Genomic DNA, 27,874 nt, shown 5'->3' with positions numbered 1-27,874 from the left:
CTTAATCATCAATACAGTTTTTAAATGAGCCCTAATATTGCCAAATAACTATCATGTAACTCCATTAAAACTAAAAGATAGGAATCCTGTCACAATTGGACATTGCAATCATGCATCTATAATTCGCATCACGGAAGTGTTACAGTGGGGAGAAATAAGCTCCAAAGCAAACTTCCCTTAGGGCTCATTACAGGGAACTTCTAATGCCTCCCAAGTTCGAAAGGAACACAAATCAAATTTGGTATCTAGTCAAATCGTGCCTTGAAAGCACCGTGACAGAGTCCTTCAGCTAATTTGTATGACTTTTGCAGTCAGAATCTTCTCCCTTTCAATCTCAGTGGGAACTAGCCACCTTGTTTTTTTCCTCAAAATAACTTCCTTCTTGTAATGCTGTCAGAAAGATCCTGACAGTAAAACATGAATGGACTAATAAAAAAATTACCAAAAGTAGTCAAACAAGCTATACAGAAGAACTAAACTGGAAAACTAAGGATATTTTCTGTAGTCAATCTCCCCTTGCTATAAGAAGTTTGGATAACAGCAGCAAACATAGCCATCCTGGAACTATTTTCTATCCGAACTGCAGATGAATTCTGATATGAATTTTTTTAAAATAAGAAACCTGGGAGAAAAAGTTCTTCTATCAGGTTTGTTTTAATTTTCCATCTTATCTCACATGACCTCTCCATCAAGCCCCAAGTAAAGTTTTCTTGAAAGGTTTTAATAAAGTTGTAGAGATCAGGACTAACTGCGAGACTGGAAAGACATACTTCAGAAGTTTTTATTAGCAGGTAAATTACACTAAAAAACTATTCGATGAGGCTTAAGCTGACTTCTCAAGAGTTTCCAGACTCAAATTTCTCTCCTGTTAAGTACTCTTCCTTCCCTCTTCCCACTGCACACACAGGTACTTGGAAGGATTTTAACAAGTGGCGTCCACCACTATCCTCTTACAGTGCCCGAATACATCTCAAAAACCCAATCTGCCGCTTGCCCATGCCACGCTGGCCTGAACCTCACTCAGGGCATCATAAAAGTTGCCTTGCTGGAATATTGCAGAGGAGAAAAAGAACTCAGGACCCTCCAGTACATACCCTCAATCAACCTGGATTCCTTAACATGCACTTCCCATTATCCTTACGCCTCGCTGTTTCCCCACTCTCATACATGGCACCCCTCTTCAAACACACACACTTAGCTGACCTGATGTCACACAAGGATCAAAGTGACAAGGAAGCGCACCACAGCACATAAGAAACCTGTCCATATTCAGTGCCAGTGGGTTATGGACGTACTCCTTACTGGAGCTAGAGCCTGCCTTATTTGTACTGTGATGAAGGTGAGCCACTAAAGTAATCTGGCCACAGTGCCCAGTTCCACATCCTCCTACTTACCAGCTTTCACACACAGCAAACCTCAAGACTGGAGCTCTCGATCAAGCACTGCTAGCCAAGGGCTAATGTTACTGCCATGACTGCCAAACAATCCAAGCCTGCCCAGCAACCAGCAGCATCCCACAGATGGTTTTGCTGATGAGGGTTTGTAACTTGAACACTCTTGAATGAATTGTTAAATTAACACTTGAAATCTTCACTGAAGTTTGTGTCTCAGAATGAAAGTTGTTCATAGTCTCTCCTGCATGGAAAGCAGAAGCTTGGCACGGAGAGAGCTGAAGAGGCTGTCACAGCTGCTTAGTTTTCAGTCACATGCGGTACCCAGGAAACACCTTCACTACACAGAATGCGTACATGTTATACAGCTTCCACTGTATTAACAATAATCTTATTTCCCCACAGATACCAGGAGAAGGCTGCAGGGAAAGGGAGCTCTTTCAGGCTAAATAACAGGGAATCTTCCCTCCATATGCAATTAGGATGACGACAAAAGGATAGCATCAGCATACTGTAACCAACAGTTACTCTTCTGTATTTTCACGTAGAGGGATTTTTGTTTGTTTTAATAAGACTATCAGTAATGTTCGGCTAATAAGGAAAATCAGTTTGCTTCTGGCAAACAAATACACCAACAACAAAGGTGAAAATTCTCATTAATATCTCAATACATAGTTGAGACTTGGAAAATACTGCTTATAGAGAAAATCCTTTGTGTCAAATATATGAAGTGTGGGCATCTTCAGTAATGCTTAGAATGTTCTTATCAAACCTTGTCAAAACTTGCACAGTTTTAGGATTTTACAATAACCTTGAATCCCAGCCTGAGTTGAACAAGATTTTTTAGTCCAATTGTGAGAAAATCTACGCTTCATTAAAACCTAAGCTGATTTAAGTTAGAGTTGAACTCCAAATTCAATATATGAAATTCTAAAAAAAAAGCTGTAAATACTTTAAAAATGCCCGAGAATTCATAACAGAAATCTAGAAGCAAAATCAGCAACTTGTGGTATCTTCAAAGGTTGCATTTTGGGGAATTTCCTCTAGGGAAATCTCTGAAATACTGGATTATTTGAACCTATTACAGAAATATCACTTTTCTAGTGGAGTTCTTTCATAACTCAAAATTCTAAGTGCTTATGAAACAATCAAGAAAAAATTTAACCTGTGCCAGTTTTAGGTCTTTTCCAAAGATTACCAGAAGTAAGGAGAACTCATCTGAGGATGTACCAGCTTCCACTAGATTGACTGCTCTGTGTTAATTTCCCAAGACAGTGTTGTTTTCTAGTACAGAGACTTGAGTTATTCTATCACATTAGCTTCAACAGGATTTACTGTGCTGAGAACTAGAGAGAAGGGCAGAAGAAGAGATATAGCTTATGCAGTACTCCCTCCACATCATCCTCGCTCATGTAATTTCTTCAGATTCACATGGACCTCAGGAGATCTCTTTCAAGGAGCACATTTCTTGATCTTTCTAAAGGAAGGAGGAAAGGGGTAGAAGACCTCTGTGTCTTTAGCAGAATTGCATACAAATACTTAAGACAACTGAGGTTTTTTCCTTCTGCATAGGAGATGGTGATGTCCTTCAATAGCAAGCATAGAAAATTCTAAATCTGGATTTGTGCTGAACTGCAGCCAGTAAGTAAGAGTTATTTGCATAAAAGGCAACTGTTAGCTACTATAAGAAAGTATGGTGGCAGTTCGTTCCAAACAAGAACAGCTCAGAGTATATTATCATTTAAATATCTCAAAGGAATTTCCAGAATCAAAAGCAAGATGAACCTGCCCAGGTGATTGCAGTCAGTTAATGAAATCAAGAGCAGCCTCCAAATTACACCACAGGATCAACCTGACAGCCTCAACATACCTGGGAGAAAAAATAAAAATAGTGCCACACAAGCACTTCTCCAATTTTTTTTGAGACAAATATTCAAAGATATCATAGCATGTCAAATGCATTGTAACAGGGAAACATTATTTTTAGGAAGAGAGATAGTTATTTTTGTATGAATTTATCCTTTCCATCTGTTCAGATCAGCAGCTGATTAAGTCATAGGCCTCTGTCCTGGTTTCAGCTGAGAGGGTTAATTTTCTTCATAGTAGCTAGTATGGGGCTATGTTTTGGATTTGTGCTGGAAGCAGTGTTGATAATATAGAGATGTTTTTGTTATATGGACCTATTGTTGAGCAGTGCTTACACAGAGCCAAGGCCTTTTCTGCTTCTCCCGCTGCCCTGCCAGTGGGATGGCTGGGGGTGCACAAGAAGTTCACAGGAGACACAGACAGGACAGGCGACCCAAACTGACCAAAGGGATATTCCCATACCATATGACATCATGCTCAGTTTATAAGGAGCTTGGGGAAAGAGAAGACCGGGGGAACGGCAGCGTTCAGAGCGATGGTGTTTGTCTTCCAAGTAACCGTTACGCATGATGAAGCCCTGCTTCCCTGGGGGATGGCTGAACACCTGCCTGCCCATGGGAAGTGGGGAATGAATTCCTTGCTTTGCTTGTGCGCGCGGCTTTTGCTTTACCTATTAAACTGTCTTTATCTCAACCCACGAGTTTTCTCACTTTAACTTTTCCAATTCTCCCCCATCCCACTGTGGGGGGGGAGTGAGCGAGTGGCTGCGTGGTGCTCAGCTGCTGGCTGGGGTAAAACCATGACAGCCTGTTTCCTCTAAATCAGATGCAAAGACAAAAACATCATGACTGCAGTTGAGTTTTTCCTCTTAGTTGTGTCACCTGCTTTTAAAGATCTCACAATATACTGCACTACACAATATACTGCACAACATATCTGCAGCACAAAACTATTTAACCACCCACAAGCTGATGTAACACTGACACAAGCTGAAATAGCATATACTATACTAGACTTACTTCCCCACTCCCTTATTTCTTACACACGTAGGCTTGAGCAAAGTAAGTTTCAAAGTCTTGCTCCTCTGTTGAGCTGTCTTAAGTTCAAGAGGACTCAGAACAAGGATATCTGTCCTGAAGTGACCTCAGATTTATTTAGTCTGAAATTTCTGCCAAGTCATGTTTTTCCCCCTAAATCTGTCCATGTCAACTAAAATAAATAAATAAATAAATAGAGTCTTGCAAGTTCCTTACTGAATCTCACCACAAATTGTTGTAAGAGCAGACCTACAAAACCTTTGAAGCCAGACATCAGTTAATGTCACTACAGATAGAAGCAACAAGATGTCCTACAATATTTAGGTTTAAACTGAAGATGACAACTATCCCCAGTTCAAGAAGGCATACTCACAGAAAGTAGTTAAGCCCTAGATCATGTTGCACAGGGATGTGAGAAACCTCCATTCTTGGAGATACTTGAGACTTTACTGAACAAGGCCCTTAGCAACCTGATCTGGCCCCTGCATCGGCCCTGCATTGAGTAGGAAGTTTGACCATTTGATCTCCCAATGTGAATGTTTCTATGACATATATATTGCTCAATGCACAAACCTCCTTTAAGTACATGTGCAAGCCTGGATGGTGCTGGACGACTAGATATGCATTCACACATACACTAGTTCTATCCTGTGTGATGCTTTTGTATGTTAAGAGCCTTGCCAGGTACTCTATAAATTGGCAGCTAGCAATAAACAGAGTTTTTCTGAGATTTTGGAGAAGCTACAGGATAACCTATAACTACATGTAATAGTGATTGTACGAGCCTTACTAACACTTTACCTCTGCAGACTCAGAACAATTTAGAATGCTTATTGCCAACCCTGATTTCAGAGAACCTTCACTGCCTATAGGAAAAACTGCATTTATGATGTATCCATTCAAAATCGGTGTTCAAAAGACAGCCTGAGGATCTCCTAGCTATTTACCAGATAGCTACCTTTTCCTGATTCGTCATACTGTTGCAGCAGAGTTTCCCTGACTGTGGACCAAATTTGGTCTGGGCAAGCTGCAGATTCTTTGCTTTTCTCAAGGCCTAGCCTGAATTCTGCACCATAATCTAAAGACACCATACGGAATAAAAGAAACATGGTTTGCAAACTATCCCTAAGGAGGGAAGAAATCCGTAACTTTAGATTCAGATTTTTACAGAACTTGTGTAAATTCACATCAGTTAATGAGGCTGAGCTGGTCTAAATCAGATGAGGAGAATCTGGTCCCGAGAGTCTCATTTTCAAAACGTAATGTACCATATATTTATCAGAGCAGGACTCCATTTTGTTAATGTTTGTTTATTCTGTTACCCCAGCATTTGGCAAACTGTTTTCACGTCTAAGACATTTAGCGTTATTGCTTGTTAGGGTGTTCGTGGAGCTGTAAGAGAGCTTAGAGCTTGATTCATAAAACTAGTTATGCATGTTTTGTAATTTTGTCATGGATCTCTTATACTGCAGTCAGACTGCAGGCTGAATACTCGATTCATAGAAAGAAATAGTTGTATTACATGAAAAGATTGTAAAATGCTGGACAGGTGCTGGGAAACTGCTGTTCCACACAAAGCTTTGGCCTTGGGAAAACATCCCCATTTGGCCACTGATAAATTTAATCACATTGTCTCTGACTACCTGTTTTTCCTCCCTCTAAAGATCTGCCCTAATTGATTTTTTTCTAAATTTCATAAGACTGAAAGGATCTCTTGTGAAAGACTCAAAGGTCAGCCTTTAAACCACAACTTTCCCAAGTCCTCTAATCCCAAAACCTACTAGACAAAGATCTGTCAGCATGGAGGCCCTTTGATTCCATACCACCTCAGATGTCTACCTCCCGTGTCATACAGGCCTACTTCACTTACTCTCCTAGTGACTTCCTTAGTCAGTGGCCACCTTTGGAGCATACTCTCCTTTACCTCTAGGGGAAGATGCTAGAGATTATCTTGCTTTTCCTAAGCATTCACCAGCATCTAATGAATGGTATCTGCACCCCTGACTCTGTGCCAAGTGCCCATACAGAATCCCAAACTCAGAAGACAGCTAATTACTAGGTTATAAATTGAAGGAAGGGGGCTTAGGATGCACTAGGTACTCATTTTCCCCAAACACATGGGGATCAATGAGGTATTCATTGTCTACTGGAATTTAGAATACTCTTAAAAAAGAAAATGATACATATGTACCCATAGCCAATTTTGTCAGCTTCTTACATCAGCTATTCATGCCTTCTCCCCTTGCATAATTCTTCCATCCCTATTAATATTTTTAAAAGTCTACTGAGACTATTATACTGAAAAAAGGAGAATCATCTTATAATTTAAGACATATAAGTTGCTATGTTTTTGGAAACTGAATAGAATTCATTAGAGACATACATTTACCACTAGCTTCTGATCTTCCTGCAATTACCTATTCTTCAGAAGACCATAATGAGAGTTTTAATAAAAACTGGTTCCTATATGCCAAAGCATTAATTCTTGTGAAATGGAAATCACCTTATCAAAAAGAGGATGAATAGAGTGTAGGACATCATGAATTACCTCTGGTAGAAAAAGCTTCTTGCAAAAATATCAGGCAACTAAGACGCTTGCTATAGTATCTGCTATCATTTTTTATGAATGGACTTATCCTACCGGGTTCATTTTCTTTTCCCCATTTTCTTATATAGCATAGAGCCCAATCCAACAGAGAAATAACATATCTCCTGCAGGATTCTGAATGGCCTTCAGCTTTCCTTAAAACAAACTAGCATCAAGGGGGTCTAGCACATCTTAGAGCTCGTTTGCATTCTTGCAAAATGTGTCCCATATATATTGTCAGCATCATACTGACGATTATATGGAACATCGAGAAGCTGAAAACGAGAGATAAGTCTGAATGAAAAACCTAATGTCAGATTTCTCTCAAGTCTGGATACAAGTCCAAATTTTTTAAGTTGTCATACTCTTCCAATTAATCTAAAAATCCTACAGTAAATTAATGGTATTTCAAAATTGTTACAGATGGTCAGTGATTGAGGGTGCAACCTGATGTCCATATAATGCATTTTTTGTTGTCAGAGGGCAATCAGGGCTTTCTTACGTCAAATAGGACATGTAAAACCAAGGCTTGCAAAAAAACCCCTTCAAAATCCTTAAATTTAGTTGTGCAATTGTAGATCATTATTAAAAACCAGTGAAGAAACTGAAACTGGATACATGCATACAGTAAAGCTAAAAGTAAACACAAGAAGCGTTCCACACAGCAAACTGCACGCTCCCTTAGCCCTTGTGAATGAATGCAGTTTGCAGTCTGCTTTGTAGCACAAGCATCTAGTGAGTACATTGTCTCTTTAGAGTTCAAAGTTATGGGTGTTTAGAAACATAATTTTCAAAGTCACATTGCTTCATATGTCTAAAGACTAATTAACTGTGACAAAGCTGACCATTAGGAAAAAAGCATTCATACGCATGACGATGACAGATATTTTAAACACAAATACAACGCCATTCTAAAAAAAAAAAAAAAAAAAAAGAGACAGGTTTAAGTTTCAATTAATTAGAGATGTTCTAGAATACAGTAATCATTTTCAAACCAATGAACCCTGTTAAACTAGGAATACAGTATTCCTTACTTTAAACAGTCATTCTACTCTCCAAATCAAGTGATTTAATAAGAAGGTATTACTGTGCACTGCAATCTGTTATCTTTCTCTATTCAGCCTTTACTGACTGAAGTAAGGGTTTACTATTTTTTACTTTCATATACCTGGAAAAATGAGAGACAATAGGAAAGTAAGAACATATTGCAAAATATTTTTGCAATCATCAACATAAAATGACCCCCAACCTTATAATCCTTAATTCTAAGGACACACAAAATTGAGCTTCATATTTCTGTTTAGAGCACAAAACCTGGAATATTTGAGGGAGAAAAAAAATATTTAGCAAACTACACTTCATATTTCTATTTCTTTCTTCATACCAAGAAAATGAAGGCTTTCAATAGTATTCACCTACCCTATCTTACTCTACTATATTACAGAAACTTTTGCAAGTGTGACTTATCTGAAATTCTAGACTATTCTGAAAGCCCAAGAGCTTTCAGGACAGCCTGGTGGGCATGCGTTTAAGCTGCCTCTCACCTGACTGTCAGAGCTTGGCATGTATACCAGCATTAGCCCAGCTCATGCCATAAATTTCAGTAGCCTTCTAAGCAAACATTATGGCACCCCAACAATTATTCTAAGCCAGCCATAGCTGCATCTTTTCTTTAAACACAGCAGCTAAGCTCATGTCAAGAAACTACAGGCATGGCTGCAAAAATGTCAGGAGTACCCCCTAGGCAACTTTACACTGTTGTAAACATGCATGGGGAAAAATATTTTATGACTAGTGCTGCTAAACACGTAATACAAAATTCTTAAACTGGAGCGTGTTTTCCTAGGGTTTTGCTTGGGAGGTTTTTGTGGTTTGGGTTTTTAGGCATTTTTGTTTGGTTTGTTGTTTTGGTTTTTTTTAAGGTTAAGTGGTTTTGTGGGCAATGAAATTGTGGTACATGAAAAATTGCTGTCACCTTTTGCCTGGGCAAGGAAATAAAATATAACAATTAATTTTAATTTGTTGAAACTCATTAAACAGAGAGTCCCAGCACGGGTCTGTTACCATACATCAGAACATGATCTGAATCTAACAAAACTAACTTCCAGATTAGTATTTATCCACAATCACTCACAAGGCCAGAGTGTCCAAGGACACATAAGCATTCTGTAAGAAATTCTAGTCACATGTTTGTACCACTAAAATCAAATTTTGTAAAGCTCCCCTTTTTGCAACTGTTCTTACTCAATAAGAGCTCATAACAATCGTACAAGTGCAAAAAAAAGAGCTGGGGTGGGCACAACCATTTCTCTTACCACCAGCACCATAGCAGGTTAGAGATTAAATTTCAATACAACCTAATGGAATTTTTTCTTTTTAGAATACCCCTGAGTTATGATCCCAGCATCGTCTCCCTTATGGCCCAATGTGCAAACCACAGAGCAGGAGGACAATGTTCTGCCCATGTGGCACAGTGGAAGTATATTCCTACAGATCAGTGGTGATCAAGAAGAATAATTCTTCCTATTGATTTGTTGCATAGCTATTACCCTAAGCCAAAAGGGAAACACTTTTTCTTAATTAATCTACCTAAATTTCTCATTTGGTTCAATGCAGAAGCTCCTGTTTTTTTCACACCAAGGTTAGACTCAACCCTAAAAAGTTCATATCCAAGGGATATTATTCAAAGTTTTGAGATTTCTGTTCAGGTCTTAAGTCTATCTAAAAGACATGGTGGGGAATACAGGACTAAGCCCAGCATAAGTTTGTCCTGTGGTACTTAATACTGTCATTTTAATCCTTCTGAAAAATGTTACATATTTCAGGGCCTGGAAAAGCCAGCTGTAAAAATCAATGTGTAGTAAGTGATATTATTACCATCTACAATTTTGTTAGTTCCTTAAAAATATGTTCCTTCTGTGAAATCTGGCATTGGTGCAATAGACAGGGACCTACTTAAGTACTAATGCAACATAAAGTATCAACAATCAGAAACAGTAATAATGACAGTAACAACTACTTATATAGGCTTAAACAATTTTTTAAAACCCTGTTTGCATTGTGTAGTAGTTCCAAATAGCAGAAAGCTAAGATAACTTGACAACCTCTGTACACTGCAGCAGAGCTGTGCTGAGAGTCTGAAGTTCTCTTGGAGGGAGAAATACAGGCAGAAACAGACTATAAAAGGAACATAAGTGGGATATAAAAACAGCCACCCTGGAATATTCATTATCATTAGCAGTTAGTTATGGGACTTTGCTGAGTAGTGTATTTCCTCCAGATTATCATGTTTAATAGCACCCAACAGACAGTCCTTCCTAAAATTGTCTCATCCTTTTTAAAACCTTGTATAGCTTTTTTTGAATTTTAAAACATCCTCTGACAATTGATGAAATCTACAAATTTAACTACTCCTTGTGTGAAAAAATAACTTCCTTTTGTTTAAGTGTTCAGTCTGACAATTTTCTAATTTGTGTGCTGTGGAAATAGTGAGTGATCTTTCTCTAGTAACTTCTCTTCTTTACATAATTTTGCAGGTCTGTATCATATTCTCTTAGTTTGACTCTTTTCTAGGCAGAGCAGCCTTAGTCTTTCTTCAGTCTCTGCTCATGTAAAAACCATTCCATAGACCTCTTCATCTAGTCTAGTTCTACTGCATGTTTTTCAAAGTATAGTTAAGTATGCTTTTATTTCATCCCCTTTCCAGCTCATTCATAATATGTTAAATGGCCAAAATCCCAGAATCAAAGTGCTAGAAGGAAGATTTGAACAGTTACCTCTCTATTGCGAGAGCTCACTATTTTTACCTCAACTTCATTTCCTTTCTTTAAGTAACTATTCATCCACAGGAAGACCTTTCCACTTCATCAAGCTTAATTTCTTCAAGAGGTGTTTATAAGGGCACTTTTCAAAAGACATTTGAAGAATCTCAGCATACTGTAACAAAGTCGATCATACACATTCACGCCATTGACACAATTCAAAAACTCTGAAAAAAAAAAAAATCTAGTAGATTGGTGAGGTAGAGTTTTTTTCAACATGGGGAAGGGGGGATAAGAATTCCTTTTATAAGCATGTTTTATCCATGTTTATAAAACAGAATTGAAATTATTTTTTCCTACTAATATGTCCAGAGCATAAAGTCTACACCTTCTGGCTTGTTTTTTCCTACAGATCTTTTAAAACATGCATAAGTTTTCATTTCTAAATTCTGAGGCCACTGTAACATATTTCACTTCTTAGCTCCAGTAATTTTATAACTGAAAGATCTCTTAAAACTCTTGAGTGGATAGCTTTTACCTGAGATGTGTAAATATTAATTTTACCTTTTTTTTAATTAATAACATCATATGTTACTGCTAAAATCTCTCTCAATGACAGTTCAATAGAAGTAGTTGCTTGGACCTGCCTCCTGTAAGCAAAAGTTCCAGTGTGAGGACATACCTATACTGTCCTGACCACAGCAGTGAATGGTAATGCACCTCAACTTAGCAGACTACACTTCAGCATCCTGTTACTTGTTGGTTTGCATTTTTTTCTCTATGAAACAAATACCAGAGTATTTAGACTTTCTGTAGGATTTTTTTTGGGCATAGACAGGTTTGGGGTTTTTTGGTTGGTTGTTGTTGGTTTGGGTTTTTTGGGTTTTCTCTGGTTGGGTTTTTTTTGGGGGGGACGAGGGTCGTTTGGTGTTTTTTTGGGGGGTGGGGTGAGTTGGTTTTTGTTTGGGGGTTTTGGGGTTATTTTGGGGGGTTGGTTTTTTGGGGGGTTGTGTTGTGGGGGGTTTTTTCCCCAACAGCATATTATACACCTATGAGGCAAGCAAAATGAATGTTGTAACCACATCATCTGTCCTCAGTTACAGGTGTGTAGGTTCAGTATAATATTAACTCCAGTGGAGTTTCTCTAAATTTTGGTATAATTAAGACCAAATTGTAGCAGCACTAAATAAATAATAAAAAAGAAACATGGTCATACAACAAATTCCAAACATTACATACCCTAATAAATTTATCTTTGTATTTAGATGATAGTTTCAGCCATTACACAGCTGAAGATTTCAGTTAAAATTCATTCTATTTTGCACAGAACTAGGGATAAGGAGGAAAGGTGATCTTACATAGAACCTAATTCTTGAATGACCAATATAAATAAAAGTTATAAACCCAATAGTAGTTGCAGGCATTCTGTCTCCTGAGACCAGAACTTTGGCTGTGGCAAGAAGATAAGAATGATTTATGAAGTATGACGTACTTTCTTCTTCCTCTAATCTTTTGCATTGCAAGCAGTGCTAGCAGAGTACTGTGCCCTTAGAGCATAATTATTTCAATACTCCTTTTAAATCACTGCAGTTATACATCTACTACACACAGCTTCACGTAAACAGTCAGCTGTTGCCTTTGCATAGGCTCTGTGCTAGGAGCAAAATCCTTTGCTACAAATTATATTAAGACACATGTGAAATTAGTGTCAGCATTCAAAATCATAGAATCATAGAATGGTTTGGATTGGAAGGGACCTCAAAGATGATCTAGTTCCAACCCCCCTGCCATGGGCAGGGACACCCTCCACTAGACCAGGTTGCCCAAAGCCCCATCCAACCTGGCCTTGAACACTTCCAGGGATGGGGCAGCCACAGCTTCTCTGGGCAACCTGTTCCAGTGCCTCACACACCCTCATAGTTAAAAAAATTTCTTCCTAATATCTAATTTAAATCTACCCTCCTTCAGCTTAAGGCCATTACGCCTTGTCCTATCACGACATTCCCTGATAAACAGTCCCTCTCCAGGTTTTTTGTGGGCCCCTTCAGGTACTGGAAGGCTGCTACAAGGTCTCCCCGGAGCCTTGTCTTCTCCAGACTGAGCCACCCCAACTCTCTCAGCCTATCTTCATAGGAGAGGTGCTCCAGCCCTGTCTGAGCATCTCACAGCCCTCCTCTGGACTCTCTCCAACAGGTCTGTGTCCTTATGCTGGGGACCCCAGAGCTGAACACAGTACTCCAGATGGGGTCTCACAAGAGCAGAGTAGAGGGGCAGGATCACCTCCCTCGACCTGCTGGTCACACCTCTTTTGATGCGGCCCAGGATATGGTTGGCTTTCTGGGCTGCAAGCGCACATTGTTGGGTCATGCTGAGCTCGTCCACCAACACCCTCAAGTCCTCCTCCTCCTCAGGGCTGCTCTCAATCCATTCTTCTCCCAGCCTGTAGTTATGCTTGGGATTGCGCCGACCCACGTGCAGGACTTCACACTTGGCCTTGTTGAACTTCATGCAGTTCGCACAGGCCCACCTCTCCAGCCTGTCAAGGTCCCTCTGGATGGCATCCCTTCCCTCCAGCGTGTCGACCACACCACACAGCTTGGTGTTGTCAGCAAACTTGCTGAGGGTACGCTCGATCCCACTTTCCATGTCGCCAAAGATGTTAAACTGCACCAATACTGATCCCTGAGGAACACCACTCATCACTGGTCTCCACTTGGACATCGAGCTGTTGACCGCAACTCTTTGAACATGACCACCCAGCCAATTCCTTATTCACCAAGTGGTTCATCCGTCAAATTCCTGTCTCTAAATTTGAGAGAGAAGGTGGTTGTGCAGGACAATGCCAAATGCTTTGCACAAGTCCAGGCAGGTGACATTAGTTGCCCCTCCCTTATCCATCCAACGCTGTAACCCTGTTGTAGAATGCCACCAAATTTGTCAGGCACGATTTGCCCTCAGTGAAGCCATGTTACCTGTCACCAATCACCTCATTATTTTCCACATGCCTAAACATAGTTTCCAGGAGGATGTGCTCCATGGTCTTTCCGGGCACAGAGGTGAGGCTTACTGGGCCTGTAGTTCCTCTCCAAAAGAGGTTGTTCTACAAATTTCTGAATTGCTACATTAAAAAACTGCATCCTTGTTCCTGTTTCTTCCCTGTTACTGTTTATATTTTCTAATTCCACCAATTAGGTGTACCAAAAAAAGTTGTAATTTAAAATCCAATTGCTTAAATACAATTGCATCAGTAGTTGCATTATCTGTCAAAATTCTGGAGTTGGAGGTAACCAAGTTTAGGTATTTTTCAGACAAATTGGCAGGGGATTAATTAAATTTCCAACATTTTTATTTGCTTGTTTTGAACCTAGATAATCTTTTGTTCTTTTCAGTTGACTTGCCTTCTAGCACTCACAAATTGAAAAATAGAGATCAACATCATTAGCATTCTTTGTACCTCAACTATATATGAACACACTTTTCTTTCTGTGAGTACAGAATTTTTATATACATCTTAAGGGAGATTATAAACGTAGTAGAACATGATATGTCTGCAAGAGTTTTATCAGAGGTAGAAGTTAATAAGGGGGAGTGAACATGAGTTACTTTTATTATTGCACAGCATTTTTGGCAATTTCTTTTTCCTCCTAGATTTTATTACAGAAATAGGTAATAGGCATGTCCCATTGTGGCAAAAGCACATTTTTCCACTAATATCAATAGGAATTGAAGTGTTGAATTTTGTATAAGAACAGTTTATTAAAGATCCTCGCTTATAAGTATCCTTTTAAATTGTTCTTTATACATTTGTACTCAAGTTTAGAACTGATTTTATCTTTTCATTTATTTGTTAAAAAAACAACAAAGATGTTTTGAAACAGTTTTCTAGTTTGGAACATTTGGAACTTTCTGTCAAAACAGTACCCTAAACTAATTTTGCTGTAGCAGCTATATATTACTGTGCTCTGACCGCTGCACCTATCATGACCACACAGCAACAGGACAGCCAGAAGGAGAGAAGAAATTTACACACCCTCTACTCCTCTTTGGTTAAGAAATATAGCTAACTCCGCTTTTCCAGAGTTGTTTGTGCCTCTGAGCCTCAGGGGATAAAATATTTTCTTGCTCTTCACAGAAACTGAAACAAATCCTCAACACTACGGCATTGAACTTCATGATGCTTCTTGGTTCTCAGGAGTTTTTGTCCTATATATGTGCAACAGAGAGAAGCTCTTCCCCCACGAGTCAGATATTAAAAGGCAATTCTGAGCAACTTTTCATATTTCATGTTGTATAGCTAAGCTTTTTAGCAAAAGCGTAAGCAGCTCACAAAAAAATCTAAGGCTAGTGTCTGACTTGGCTTAAAACTAAATTGTGACAATGGCTCTTGCTGCAGAATTATTTTTTTTACAATAGTATATATCTGCATATAAATACAGACAAGTCAAAAATAACTGCACAAAGAGTAGTAAACTGGAATATCTGGAAAAATAAACTACATGCAGTGTGTGTTCCAAGTACTTCATCACAATATAAACACAAAGTTAGCTGAAATAAAGACAACAGTCCTCAGAAGTTTTCCCTACAGACCAATAATTTGTCAGCAGAAATGATATTAGTGTTCAGTGGATGCTGAGTTTGAGATTTGTCATTCTCCAATCGGCAAAACAGACAAGGTTAATTCTTGGGATCTGGTCATGCACATAAGTACTCTGTGCTCCCTCTGCAATATACTGCCTTAACCAATAGCGTTTATGACCATATTTGTCATTTGTTTCTGAGCCTCAGCCTTTTAATCTTGGACCTAAAGGAATCATCCTGCCCACAATATCTGAGGCACATATATTTCAATGCTATAAATACCAAAATTTACTGCTAAAATTACTCCAGTGTTTGTGAAGATAAACCCTTCCTGGAAGCGTCTGGCTCCATGAAGGAACCAAAGGACGGAATTAAGGAGGACATCTGCAAAATAACTCAATTTGAACATTCAGCCTGAAGCCTCCCCACCACTAGTAAGGTTGCTAAGCACAGGGGATATACTGATGTGACAGGTACAGTCTGTAAAACATCATTCCTTATACCAACATTTAATAGCATTTAGTATTCACCGTGCCAGTGCTGTACAACTGCTACATGTTTAATTATTAGAGACCAAAAGTGGATGCTACACCACAGGCAAGAAAGGATAACTTTCATGACCACAGGAGGAGTCAGTGTTTCAGAAGATATTTACAGGACCTCTTTTTCTGTAGCATGTGAGATTTCTTTAAAATATTAAACAATATTTCGGCATGCTCTCCAAGGAACTGGAGTGTCAGCAAAATAAGCAACTCTACTCTCCTTCACCCTTTACTCCAAGAAAAATCATGATAGACAAAATTCACACAAGAATTCTGTCTGTCAGGTACTAAAACAACTCTCCTGAATCTCAGTACAACGTCTTAACTGAAACATTGTCATTACAGATTCAGTAACTCCTGAAATGCAAGATAGTCCTTTACCACATGGCCTTCTCTTTATCAAGCAGATAAAAAGCAAAACAGGCTTTGTTGATGTTGTCAGAAATATCAGCTCCTCCCAATCATTAACAGGAGGTCCAGGTACAAAAGAGTAAGAACATGGCAAAGAAATAACTCCAGGTCACAAACTGGAATACCTTCTCTAACCGCTCAAGAGTGAAAAGGGGTTAAAAAGGAAAACTAGTATTGTACAAATCAGGATACTTTGTACTCTGAGCTCTTCGAGTATACTTGTGGCTACAAACAGTTAAACAGAGTATTTTTCATTGCTGATAGTGCCCTTTTCTAGTGCTATTCAAATCCTTTAAGTTTTCACGGTTTGGCTAATCCTATTTCTTTTTAAATCACATTAAGCCCTTCCATATGTCTTATGAATATTGAAAAGAATGAACATACACCTTGCAAAGACAGCAGAATAAGTCTCTCACATGAGGAGAAATGAGCTGGCTAGAATCCATCAGGGCTGCATTTACCTTCAGTACATGGCAATGAAAGACATGGTTAAAGGACTGGGCAACCTCTAAAATACTTTCCAACTCCATTACTACAGCTCTTGGTTATGCTAGGTCCCATCAACTGCCTAGGCAATAGACATTGCACAACACCGTTTTTTCCAGTGCTTTGACATCAGACATAGTAATTCCTTTACCAGCTAGAACGTCAACCTTTCAAATGCCATTGCTGCTAAAACAAAAAAAAATAAATAAATTATAAAACAGAACACTTGTGGATGTGCTAACAGGCTTCAATTGAAGACAGTTCTGCTTGCCTTGCCATATTATGCTAAAGCCATACACTGCTGCAAGCTGAATATCTCTAATTCGTTACTTTTACATGTAACATGCTTTTGTGAACAGCAAACACCTGGAGCTGAAAGCAGGTATGCTGCATTCTATATTGCAAGTTAACTTTTGAAATTACATTCAAATGAACTTACAGTTATGTTCAAGGACTTGTGTAAGGTAGTTCATTAATAGCTCTGAAATCCTTTGTAAAGGAACAAGACAGTTCAACTGCTATCCAGAGTGACATACTAACATTTTTGAACCCTAATCTATATGGGCTGTGTTCAGGACTTAATAGATGCATCAGTCTGTGACCAATTAATTCTTGGCAATTCTGCTGAGGCTGAAAACAAGGACAGGAATTAATGCCATTTTGGATGATAAGTTTTTCTAGTGCAGATGCTTCTTTACCAAGAAATGGACTGGTATCACCAATCCATTCCACAGTGATCAATTAAGTCAATATTTCCCATCTACAAAGTAATTTATGGTCACTACTAAGACTGAATTCAACTGATAAGCCTAAATATAGTCATACTTCATTTCCAAACTCCTAAACTCTCAAAGCTACCGCTTTTCAGACACAATCTTTATTTTCACTAGGGCAAGTAGTACCTGCTGTTACAAACATGAGTGACTGAACCCTATTAGTTTTTTCCCCACATTGAGTTCTCTCTTGAATCTCAAGACTGAAGCTTCATCTGCTGAAAAATGCTGGTTTTGTGTACACAGAACTCGAGTGCATAGCCCAACCTTCTCTTAACTTTTCAAATACTGTGGAAAACTAATTTTTCTAGAGATTATTTTTCCCTCCCAGATCATAAACCTCTTTTTTTCTGAGCCATGTAATGGATATGTTTTTCATAGCTCTATTCAAACCAATGTAATTTTACTACCTTTCAGGATTATAAACCTCTCCCTTTTGTACCACAAATCATCACAGAAAAGTTTAGTATGATATGCTGGGACAGGCCTATACTATTATCTCTTAAATCAGTAGCGCTGTAGCTTTCTCTAGGTAGCGCTATGCCTGCTAAGTTCCAAAAATACAAGTCCTACCAAAAGGATGCTCTGTGTGTTCCCCAGAAGAAACATCATTAACACTGCACTGACTAAAGCAAAAACATCAGTGTTTTATTAATAATTGCTGGCATTGTAAAAACCCACAACCTTTTCTTTTTTGTTTGTGTGTGCTTGTTTATGTTGCTTATTGTAATTATTGTGCGGGAAGACATATTAGTTGAGAAAACAGCATTTGAAATCACACTTCAAGTCACTATAATTGCATTTCTTCAATTTTAGTGATTCTGATTCTCAAACTTACAGACAAAAATACTAAGAATTGTAACATAGGTAGTAGTTATCTATAGGCCCAACTCCCCTTAGACTGAAATAAATTTATTAACACAAAGGAAATTAAATCTTCAGAAAGCTTGAGCTGGATCATCTAAGCCTATTCTTGTGCATTTAATTAAACAGAGTCAAGACATCCACTACCTTCTGTAAGACATTCCATCTTTATCCTGAAGGGTCAAACATCTACTTGTAAACTGAAACTAAATATCTCCTGGGTAGAAACACTGGTTAGGTGTATGTACTACAAAAAAACCTTCTAAAGAAGTGAGGTCCAGTTATATATGGAATAAACTGCATTTAAACTAGCTAGAATGAAGACTAGCCAGAAAAGACCACCACCAGTTAACAGATATAATGGTGAGTGGGATTCAGACAACATAGACCAAAGCAAGCAATTTTATAACTTACACCCATGATCAATGGAACAGAGATGAAATTTGAATTGGTTTATTGAATAACCTTCACCATCAGCACGTTTGGAAAACACTCATTATTTCAGAGCTCCTATGAGAAGTTATATGGGGGTGGTTTATAAACACCAGTCATAGAATAATTGTTGTTTGCCTGGACATTATTTGTATAGAATTTACAGTACCAGATTTTTTTCCCCTGAGAAAAGAAATAGGGAGTTGACAAATTAAATAGGGAAAGAAACCAATGTGCTAATAAACGATCACATTTATTGTTCCTTTATGGTCTGATACTCAGTGTTGGGCTCTCACTGAAGATAACACAAAACCCATGTCCTTTCTAAGCTCAGGTTGTACAGTCACATTTTCTTCTCTTTTGCCAAACTTTATTATTTTAATAGACTCCTGCAATGAGAGAAAGCCCTACCCACTAAAGAAGTGAAGAGTGAGGTGTTATCTATATTTAAGTACACAGCATGTTATGTGTTTCAGTTTTACTTCCTTGTTATTAAATTGCTAGTCTAAAATTACTTGAGAGAAAATAAATAAAATTAAGGCATTTCTTCAAAGCAGAAATCTGCACAAGAGGAAGATAGCAAGAGCTGGGCCAATAGTTGAGGAGATGTTTTTTCTCCAAGCCAGGCAGAGTTACGCTACTGCCTTGAAAAGGTTTAGATATTGAAAATACATCCTGAGAAAAAGAAAGGGGAAAGAGTGATAAGCACACAGGTGTTAACTGAAAGCCCCAAAAGTCCCATTGGGTTTCTCCCTCATCCATTAGGTAAAGGTTACTGCTAAGGATTAAGAGAAAGATTAGGGCAAAGGTAAGTTAAAATATGCTGACAGTAATCAGAAGTAGGGCGTAACCAATAACAGCCTGTATACTCTCAGGTGAATAAATAATACCTGCTTTGAAAAAGCTTCAGTCACTCTAATCAGCTACCAGTCTCAGGCTCCCAAAGGAAAAGGGTGTAGAAGTGTCTGCCACTTTCATTAGCACAAAAGGCCAAACTGGAAGGCTATTCTCTATGCCTAAATTTAGCCCAAGAGGAATTGCATTGTTTCACCTAGAGAGATGAGATGTTAGCTAACCTGTCACCTGAAGGCTGCAATTAAGAGAAGGTGAAAAGGGAAGGGCACTGCCACTATGACCACAACCTGTGATAGCCTGCTGATCCAATCTAGAGCACACTGAAGTAGAGGGGTACTTTTTGAGAAAAACACAACTCAGTGTTGGTAAGAGTCCTCTTTGTGGAACTGAAGGGAGAGACCATAGGTGGGATATGCACCCAGACTGTAATGTAACCATATAGCTAAAATAACACATTCCTAAAAACCAGCTAAACTTTAAACTTCTTCCTCATTTCAGGGATTGCAGCAACTACCCCAAGTCACAACGGTGAAAACGAACAAACCCAATACTACCCTGTGTCAATCAAATTCAGAGATGGAAGGAAGGGACACACGACAAAAACAAAAAAAACCCCCGAACAACCCAGGAAGAAAGGAATTTGTTCTAGAGATTATGAGTGCACTGCCAATCAAATCTAAGAGGTCTTTAATCTGAAAATTACTCCATCTAACAACATAAAAATGCAGAATTCATTTAATTTTTTACAAGTTGTTATGAAGAAAACAATATTTACTTTTTTTTTTTACTTTCAAATATACATACTAGCTTAAGAGTGGTCTACACATTAAACAATTAAAAAAAGTTGAAAATGAAGTTTTGAAATGCAATAAGCTCCATTCCATTATCTGAAAAAGTTTCTGCGTTAAACATTAATTTTTTGCAAACATTTCATGATACTGACAGGCAGGCATAACTCTGTTCTGAGTATATGGTACACGCTATGTCCACATATCACCTTTTTTCATCTCCTTTTCAACAGCGGCAACCTTGCAAATTCTCTCTCATCTATATAAACCAAGTCTGACACACCTTCACTTGCCTATAAAAGCACTTTTATTACCACAGAATAAGGGAGAGATTTAAACCACATCTGGCAAAAGACACTAACAATGCTTCCCCCATTTAAAGTAGCAGATGGTGACACCATAGATGAGAACACATTTGGCAGGACAAAGAGTCATCTGTCCAGCTATTGAAGCCACACCATTAGTGGCTAGCAAAATTCAGTTTGACTGTGTGAAGTGAAATCAAAACAACCAATACTGGGGAATTGTTTGACTGCTGGACTTAATGAATATATGATAGCAATTCTGCCTGTCTAAAATTCTCAACGATATCCTATAGCCCCTTTTCTTCAAGATACTGCTTTTCCTTTTGCAGTTTATTTGTTTTGTAAGCGGTAGGTTGTATTTCCATTGCAGTAACTTAATAAAGGCCCCATTTCAGAAGATCAACTTTGTTCTATACCAGCACCATGCTTGTATTAAGCTTCACTATACAGTTATTTCTGTAATCTACTGCCAATACTGTCATCAATGCCTGGGGAAGCTATAATATACAAACTTTCATATAAGAGAGATTCAAAGCACCATGAAATCAACTGAAGAGTTTCCTTATTGGGCAGCATAGCACGATCAAGCAAGAGTAATGGAAATAAGTCCATAGCTCTAAAGTTATGCAGCATGTTACATATTGCCTTTGACTAAGCTGTGCTTAATTCCATCTAAAAATCATTACTTTCATATACAACGACTATCATTTAAAAGTAAATTCAAACTTATCCTGTTTGCAATCTAATCCATCTTCTCTATATTAAAGAGGAAGCACAATTGCCAGTGAGATTATTTGAAGTTCTGTGAATACAAAGCGTGTGGAAGTTATGAGCACCGTATCTTCAATCCTATGTAAAACCAAATACAAACCTTCTGAAATCAGCAGTGTTATTTACATAGAAGCTTACCCCAAGAATCTCTCTCTTAACAGCACCCATGCCTCTGATTGCCTGTTGTCTCTCTCTCTTCCCTACCCCTGCAAATAACTCCCCTAGCTCCCCCCGAAGCACTTCCTCTGCTCCAATAGGCTATCTGCTGATAATTTCTCTCCGGATTTCTTGAAGATGAAGGTGTGACAATACAGTACTTATAAGAAGCATTCTTAAGCACAGCACTCATTTAATAAACAGCAACAAAGCTCTCATTAAATAAAGAGAAAATATTTTTCATTGTAATATAGACAGGGTAAAGTCCAAGCCCACTCCTGAAATGCAAAGTATGACCAAGACAAATTCCCAGACATTAACACAAATTTGAATCTAGAAAAAAAATCTGATAATGTCCAATCTAGAAGAGACTACCACTGAAGGATTTACTTTTTATAGCCATTACATGACTAATACTGCAATGGTAGGCTAGGCTGCTGCCATTCCTTTTCAAAACTCTCCTTGGCATACTTCATGAAGAAAGAATGTGAGAACATTTTGCAATGCTCTTATGATTATAGCACATGCCTCAGTTTTCCTACTTTTTTGGTAGCATTTCTAAGACAAATGACTTAGTCAAAATTCTTATATTAAAGTTAAGATAAACATATGGAAATTTGCACGTCCTGTTTGATGTGATGTGCAATCGGTCCTTAGGAATAGAATGAAACTCTCCCACTCATAAAAGCATACCTTGGCAGTGAATGAAACATTCCTCTCTTCCCACACATTCACATACACAACTGGACATTAACTTTGAAAATCAGGAACACTGTCTGCAACAAGGATCAAAGGAACCATGTGACAAAAAATGCAGAAGATGGAATGGAAGATATTCTTCATGGATTTCAGAGAGAAGTATGAGTGTTTCATCACCCTCTTTCTGAAAGCACTTTACTTGGGCACTCAGGAAAAAAAAAATATCACTTTTTCTTTCTAAGATCCAGAACCATAATTATTAGCTTGGTTTTTGAAAAATGCTTTGTCTAGCTTAAACTCATTACTAGCTGTTTACCTTCCTTAAAGTAGTTGCCACACACCCACCATTGATATCTACATCACCTGAAATGGAGACAAGCAAGGGTACTGGCCTACAGGCCCAGTCTCACAGCCAGAGCAGCTAGCATAATAAAGTGCTCCTAAGAGGATGTGCCAACATTGCCTTCAAGAAATTTTTGGAAAGGTTATACAAAAGGCAGAAAATCCTCAGCAGAAATCTGGAACTCCTGGGTGGTCAGATAATGGCAAAACCTGAATCAGAAACCAAATCAAGTGGAACTGAAGGTTCCGGTCATGTATGCTTAACCTGATTCATCAGGTTTCCAAATCATATCTTTCTTCTGTTTCATCTTACACTACAGAATCTCAAAGTATACAGCTGATTTAAAACACAGACAAATAAACTACTAATCCATTGTTTATTTCTGCCTTCCAAAAACTGAAAAAATAACTTAATTGTACAGTCTAACAAGCTTCATGATTTACTTGCTGGACAGTTCATTATTTCATATGGATGTCTTTTCTGGTTTGTTCAGATTGCATAAAAGATGCATAAGCCCTTGGTGCCTATATGCATTCATTAGATAACTAATACTAATCAGCCTTCTCACGAGCAACCAGAAACCTAGCTGGATTTCCAGGGTGAACACCCAATACTGCTAAATGAGAAATCAATACAGCTCAATAGCGTATTTTGCAAGACAAGTGCTGCTTTTACTCCTGCCCCCACGTACCTAGCTTAACACAAAGATATACTACCCGAGTGGAGAATGTCTCACCTAGAGTCGCAGCAGAGAACATGCCGTACAAGTAGGCTAAAATGTCAACCCAGTCAGATATTTGATTGCATGTACTTGATAGAAATAGAGAGTTCAATTTCCTACGCAGCAAACAAGATATTCTTGAGAAACTTGAATATGCACTCGAGTATCAGTTAGCAAAGATATCATAGCTTATTAAAATGAATCACAGTTCTACAATTTAAAATCGGAATAGTCATTAAAGCCAAAACCAGAATTGTACAGTGTAGTTCTTGAAATATTTCTGGAAAATAGCACAGCTAGAAATAGACTTGTATACATTATATATAAGGACAACATTGATCAAAGCCTGTTTCTGCACAAAAGGGTTTGCCAAATGGAAGACGATCACAGTGGTGTAAAGCTATTGGTTTTGCTTAGCTTATCTTTCAAAAAGATACTCTTTTCTTTAGTCTATACTAACAATATGATGAGCTCTTCTTGAGATTCAGTGTGCAGTGTACCAGGGAAGGCACAAAATTCACCCACGTGCCACCTCCAGTCTGTGATGAAAGGCTTTTCTCACTGTTTCCACAATTCCAGCATAGGCAGCTACGTCTTGCTACTCTGTGCTGAGTGAGAGCATCTCAGGCTGGAATAATGAGGAAAACACTCATCTCAGTACTGAAGTCACAGCATATAGATTAGGAGGTTTTCCTACCTTAACAGAGAATAGCATGAAGGGGATAGACTGGTTTTATTATAAGCTATACTCTCTCCAAAATTACAAGACTGGTACAAAATAAAAAGCCTTTAAAATTATGTTCTATTTGTGGTTTGTCTAAAGTTATTTTTTTAATGCCCTCTCCTCATCCCCAGCATGTGTAACAATTATGGTACTGGAACCCTCACAGCTATGAACTGAATAATGCAATTTTTGACCCTCGTTGCAGCCATCTTGACATGAATCCCAACAGAGATAACAGCACATGCATTTTTATGAAGTGTATATATCCATTCATAGTTTTCCCCAAACAATCTTAACTGCAGCCTCTCCGTCATCATGTAATACATGTGTTGATCCCAGTTTGATAGTAATGTATGCTTACACCAAACCCATATAAATTCTACACTCATCTCAATAAAGTTTTGTGATTATCCTCAACCATCACCTCCATTTCAGTCAGCCAGGCAACATCAACACTGCCACTTCCCGGGCCTTTCACCGCTCCTGGTGTGAAGTCATGCTTCCCCCTTGCATTCTGCCCCATACAGGCTTTTCATACAGTTTTCACATGTTCATCTTACTTTTCTAAGTCTGGCAAAAGGCAGTTTCAGGGGGGTCTTCTACTCTCCTGGGGTCTTCATGGGGGGAACTTCACCAAGTTATTGTTACATGTCTAGAAGAAAAGTCTCTGAATGAGTGAGGATCTGAGGGACAGACTTGTTTTTTACCCAGGAAAGATGGAGAGAGAACAACTCAAATTTTCAGACTTGCTAAACTGTTCCTACTCTAGTAAGACAGCAGTTCTGGAAGTTTCAGAGAATAAAGTCAAAGAACAGTGCTGGCTTCTAAAGTAGCTTGGATGAATGACTTCTCTTTCCCAGTGGGCAGCCAGGTAGGGAATGTAGTCTCCCACTACACAGGACACTGCAAAAATACTGCATCAAAGGCTGTAATCACATTAATAAAATGGGACACCTCACCTAGCTCCCCTTGAAAGCAAGGGGATAGGTAGCCAACTTAGCAAATTAAGATCCGAAATGATAAAGACTGATCAACTCAGAAAAGCTCTAGTAGGCACAAGTTTAAGAACATCTAAACTTTAATGCCCCTTTTTATGATATACCATAAAGGTGAAAGACTATAACTCCAACCTAACAAGCCAGTTGGCTTTTTACTGAGGTTTTTTTGTTTGAGGCCACTCACTTCCTTAAAGAGCTAACACTTCATATAGAAAGAGAAGTACACAAGCATGCAAGCAGTACAAGTGTTGCTCCACACTGAAGGTCAGAGCTTCATTATTCCAAATTCAGGCTCCTCCTCATACAGGGTCACAAACAGAGGCTCTGCAGTTTATCATCAGGCAATGTTCAGCATTCAGTGTCTAATGCCTTGAACACTTCAAGAAATCTGTATCAAGGCAGAAAAGGGAGAGGATAGATGGAGGGCCATCTCCAGTCACAAAACATCTTCATGTTGTAAAAAAAATGTCTGGAACCTGCATATGAATAGTAACTCAGAAACTTGTGTCCAGTCTCTAGAACTGTTTCGCCCTGACTGGAACAGATCTGAGTGGAATTTTTATCTGCTAGTGATCTTGGGATGAAGTTTGATTTGGAAAATATCTAGGGGGTTGGGGTGGGTTTTTTTGGGGAGTGGGTTTGGTTTTGGTAGGGTTATTTTTAGTTTTCTTCTAACACTAAAGCTTTTTATGTAATACAGAATACCGAAGGCAAATAAAGATATTATAATCAAATCCTATCTACATATGAAATAATTAGTTGTCTTCAGACTTCATTGATTTACTTTCCATGATCTTTTAAAGCTATTTAAATGTGACTCTAGGGCAAATAACAATGAAACGCTGGCCAGTAAGAAAATGCTTTCACTGTCTTACTTAGCATCACAGTCAAGAAATAGCTACACTGGCATCCTTGCCAACTAGGTTCATATGTCAACTGCTACTCAGATTATTTGGAAGCAACAGCCCAAAGAAGCTGTCCTAGCAAGGACTACAAATTAGTGGATCCTTAGTCCTCATTTCAAAAATACTTTGAAGCACAGCAGGAAGGATCAAATGAAATAGAATTTGGGAAATACCACTGCTATATAGGCTTAGAGTAATGTGGCATCTACTTAGATTTAACACATAGTTTTCTTTAAAGGGTTTGATCTGAAAACCGTACACAAAAATTCTCAGTACTTATTTCACTTGTAGTCGCATTTCTGTATTAATAGTGAAAACACTATTGCCTCACAGCTTCAGCTCCCCTTCCCAGCTCCAGCGTACATAAGTAGCTCTGTTCATGGAGAAAATACAGAGGTGCAGGTTCCCTTTTTGGACCTGTTTACAAGAACATGTATAGATCCATGTCCTCAAAAGGCTGTTTGAGACACCGGGCATATAACACCGCATCAAGCTCATGTGTGGCCAGCTCTGAGAACGAGCAGAACAAACCTGAGTCTGTTTGTACCTTACATCTATCCCAGAAGATGGTAGAGAAAGGATTAGAAGAAATGCTGTGCCAGATCCCCTAGCCAGCACCTCCCATCTCAATTCACTTCTTTCCTCCTGTCCTTTACAGGATCAAAAAGATGCTATTTCAGATTTGAGTTCTTATTAAGAAAAGATATGTATATCCTTCTTTTGATCTCCTTGGACTTTAACTTTCAGTTCCTGTCCTCCCACACATCCCATTTCTGCATGGTGAAACCATGCCAATTTGACTGCAGAAGACTTTTGCACTCCTACAGACTTGAAGCTAGGCATGCACTTCATAAAGATTTAAAATACTTGAGCTGAAGTGATCTTACTACCACTAACACAAATAAATAGTCCAAGTCAGATTTACTAAAACTGTTGAGAATGAACAAAAAAAACAGTTCAACCCCACTATGGAAAATGAGAATGAATGTTCTGGGACAAAACCCAGCAAGGGCGCCTTTCTAAACTAATGGTATTATGGTACAACTTATTAAAAGAATAGCACAGAAAAACAAATACACGATTGAAACACAAGTAAAATATTCCAACTGAATTTGTCACAGTATTTAAAGATCAAAGATAAAATTATTTCAGGCAGGATGCTTCTTTTCCAAACAACATGCTTAAGATTGTTTAAAAAAAAAAAAAAAGCCCATTTCAATTAAGATTTTGGCACTGGCTTTTGAACATCACAAGTTTGTTAATTTTATGTAAAGCAAAATAAAATTATATTCTCAATGGACTTCAGCAAATTAAATGAAAATATTTCCAGCAGCTAACTGGAAAAGGGATATCATTAAAGTTCTGCATTCAATCTTATCTGTAGTTACCACTTAAACTTCTAGTCACGACACATTCATTCAAAACAAAATAGCAGATTGTAATGTGGGCTGCTATCTGAAGGCATTTCATAAGCATACTCATGCTGAAGTCTAAATTTTACATGATCACTAGAGAGATTACCTTTGAACCAGTTACAAAAACGTTTTAATTTCTTTGTTCTGTCTCTGAAATAGCATGTGGCATTGGAAAATTTAATATAATTCTTTCCATTTACTTCCCTTGACTAGTTAGCTAAAATAAAATGCAACACAAAACTGGAGATCATTTTCCTTTCTAATAAGAGTGGGGGGCAGAGGCAGAAAAAAGATCATTCAACTATTCAAATTATATAGCTTTCAAATTTACTGTCCAAAAAGTCCAGGTTATGGACATGACAATTACATCCATTCTTTTTTTGGTGCTCTAGGACTATGATTTTTCTCTGTTTGTAACCAGTAGCAGTGATGCTTCAATATGTTGTTAAATGAAAAAATTGCTTTG

At 38.3% G+C, this 27,874-nt stretch overlaps 1 long non-coding RNA gene across 4 annotated transcripts in view; it reads right to left on the bottom strand.

The window, feature by feature from the left end:
• LOC142601718 (uncharacterized) overlaps nucleotides 1–21,704 on the bottom strand; it is a 188,460-nt gene extending 166,756 nt beyond the window's left edge. For all 4 annotated transcript variants that reach the window (XR_012835293.1, XR_012835294.1, XR_012835290.1 and 1 more), the window contains exon 1: nucleotides 21,586–21,704. This is a non-coding gene — a long non-coding RNA (uncharacterized LOC142601718). The remainder of the gene's footprint in view (nucleotides 1–21,585) is intronic.
• Between the last annotated feature and the right edge of the window lie 6,170 nt (nucleotides 21,705–27,874).

The sequence above is a fragment of the Balearica regulorum genome, chromosome 4, assembly GCF_011004875.1.
Source record: "Balearica regulorum gibbericeps isolate bBalReg1 chromosome 4, bBalReg1.pri, whole genome shotgun sequence".
NCBI lineage: Eukaryota > Metazoa > Chordata > Aves > Gruiformes > Gruidae > Balearica > Balearica regulorum.
This window is presented reverse-complemented; position numbering and strand designations above follow the sequence as displayed.